The 2,962-nt window shown below is 41.6% G+C and overlaps 1 long non-coding RNA gene across 1 annotated transcript in view; it reads right to left on the bottom strand.

The window, feature by feature from the left end:
* Positions 1-1,762: 1,762 nt before the first annotated feature.
* The window catches only part of LOC106806223, a 13,516-nt gene continuing 12,316 nt past the window's right edge, over positions 1,763-2,962 (bottom strand). The window contains exon 3 of the long non-coding RNA XR_001393516.1: positions 1,763-1,774. This is a non-coding gene — a long non-coding RNA (uncharacterized LOC106806223). The remainder of the gene's footprint in view (positions 1,775-2,962) is intronic.

Genomic DNA, 2,962 nt, shown 5'->3' with positions numbered 1-2,962 from the left:
ATCATATATTATATATACTATATATATTATATATATAATACTATATATAGATATGATAGAATAAGGCACTTGTATATTGACTGTTCGGGAGGAACCGGGAAGAGAGGGGTGAGAAGCCTTCAGGACTTCAGTAGGGTCGCGGGAAGAGCGAGAATTAGTAGGAAAAACCCTTATATGGCGTAAGAGACATTAGGAAAGCCTGAACGTAGCGGGGGGGGTGAAGTCCCGTGGACCTTATTCGGTCCTCCGTATCGCAAATATTCGAGTAAACTCCCCCCCTTATTTTATATAGTCGAAAATATTTTTCGGTTAAAAGCAAATTCAACATCTCGTCAATTATAATAATTAAAAGAGAAAATTAAGCGAAAAACGTCGGAAAATCACTTAAATAGTGACAGTCGGTTTAGGCAGGGATACATCAAAATCGGTCAAGAAATTGTAAAAAAAGTGTGAAAATCTGGTTATACCACTTGACGCCAGTACTTTTTGTATGCTCCTTTTCCTATTCTAAAGGAGCAAGACACACGCGATCCAACTACAGCTTCGGGCCCCGCGCACTTGAGATATGTTCCAAAATGTTCCCCCGCCGTCCCAATTTCTTAAAAAACCTAGCTATATCATCCGGTTTATCAACTCGTACAGGACTTGTAGGAATTGACCGGACCAGCGTAACAAGAATTTTGGGTTAGCTTGTTTCATAAAACAAATGCGTGATGCCAGGTGATCCACAGGGCGGTTTTCCGGCCAACCATCTTTAATTTTCAAAAACTGGCCGCCGTGCATTTCTCATTAAAAAATAAGGCTTATAGTCTCGGTTTAACATAATCCTTGTGGGTAAGACATGACCTTGAAACATGTGGACTGGTGACATGACGTAAATCTTTGGGGTGTGATTAAGATTGTCAACTACAAACAGACGTGAATGCGATGGTGATTTTTTCCAAGGCCCCACGACAATGGGCAATTCAAAATGGCTACCATACGAATTAGCCAAACTTTAGTTAAAGAATATCCGTTCAACGAAGATATCGAAAGACGCTGAAAAATGTTGCCCAGAACTGGCGACAGTATAATAAGCTTTTCATACTAAATAACAAGACACGCAAGTTCCAATTAATAATTACAGGCGGGCCGCCATATTGAATCAACTTGGGCCCGCGCATCATATATGCAGTATATTGCTGATATATTGCCATGCATGTACACTCTAGTGGACACGCACGCAGCACGGGTATACAAGTATGAGTACACAAAATAATTCTCATGTAGTCCATGGATTGTAAGCACCCGCCACCATAATTCAGCTCAACACGTTGTCAACACGCGAATCAACAGGTTGTATACACCTGAAAACCACGCAGCTTCTTTATCTCGAACGTAGTGTCGGTATTACAACAGTTCGTGAGTAGGTTGTTTACTTAAAGTTTCGTCTTCACGTATTAGCAATTGCGCTGCAACTTCGAAAAACATGTGCATGTAAACATGTGCATGTACACATAAAGCTGTGTATATATAAAATTCCGGCCCGTCACACTCTGCTAGTATTACTCATACGCGCACAGATTTGTAAACAAAATATTATATAACATTATCATTACCATAAATTATGTTAAATATATTGTATAACACAATATAACTCCTCTGGTGAGATATGCGCATGTGCTAACCCACTAACGTAGCCAGATTCGGCACTGATTGGAGCGGAGACCTTACATGTTAGGTCTTCTTCCGATTTCTTAAATGATGTCTACTGATGAAATGTTATTATATAAATCTATCCTAGGATAGCTTCTCTTTATTTTAAATGCATAATCTTTGCAAAATACGATTTATCTCGGGAGATATTGCGAGGGCGCGCGCACCGTGTTAGGCGTGCAGTGCCGTCTGAGGCAAACTTTATAATATAGCTTGCTGAGGTGGAGATGGGATGGGAGACTGAGGAAATGCGGCAGGGAAGATAGCTGGGGCGGTAGAAGAAGAAGGAGACTGAGCGAGGGACAGAGGAGGCAAGGGGAATGACGCGAGGGCACAAAGTAGGTGTTTTGTACCCTACATGCTAGGGCGCTCTCCTTATTATAAACACAGATCTATTGATAAAAGTTTATTAAGGAAACCTATGCTGAGATACCCCATAACCATTTTAATTGCATATTCATCGCAAAATATACCTCTTCTGGTAAGATATTGCGCATGCGCTAACACACTAACGTAGCCAGATTGTGTACTGGCTGGTATACGCAGCCGGGACCTTACATGCAAGGTTTTTCTCTTATTTCTTAAACGATGTCTACTGATGGAATGTTATCACATTAATCTATGCTAGCATAACTCCTCTTCATTTTATTGCATCATCTTTGCAAAATACGATTGCTCTCGGGAAATATTTCACATGCGCGCACCGTGTTAGGCGTGCAGTGTCGTCTGAGGCAAACTTCTTAATATAGCTGGCTGAGGAAGAGAGGGGATGGGAGACTGAGGAAATGCGGCAGGGAAGATAGCTGGAGGCGGTAGAAGAAGAAGGAGACTGAGCGAGGGACAGAGGATGTATGGGGAATGACGCGAGGGCACAAAGTAGGTGTTTTGTACCCTACATGCTAGGGCGCTCTCCTTATTATAAACACAGGTCTATTGATAAAAGTTTATTAAGGAAACCTATGCTGAGATGCCCTATAACCATTTTAATTGCATATTCATCGCAAAATATACCTCTTCTGGTGAGATATTGCGCATGCGCTAACAGACTAACGTAGCCAGATTGTGTACTGGCTGGTATAAGCAGCCGGGACCATACATGCAAGCTCTTCTTATTATTTCTTAAACGATGTCTACTGATGGAATGTTATCACACAAATCTATGCTAGCATAACTCCTCTTCATTTTATTGCATCATCTTTGCAAAATACGATTGCTCTCGGGAAATATTGCGCATGCGCGCACCGTGTTAGGCGTGCAGTGTCGTCTG

This window comes from Priapulus caudatus, unplaced genomic scaffold (assembly GCF_000485595.1).
Source record: "Priapulus caudatus unplaced genomic scaffold, Priapulus_caudatus-5.0.1 Scaffold148, whole genome shotgun sequence".
NCBI lineage: Eukaryota > Metazoa > Priapulida > Priapulimorpha > Priapulimorphida > Priapulidae > Priapulus > Priapulus caudatus.
Note: the sequence above shows the minus strand (reverse complement) of the source record. Positions and strands in the feature narration are given on the sequence as shown.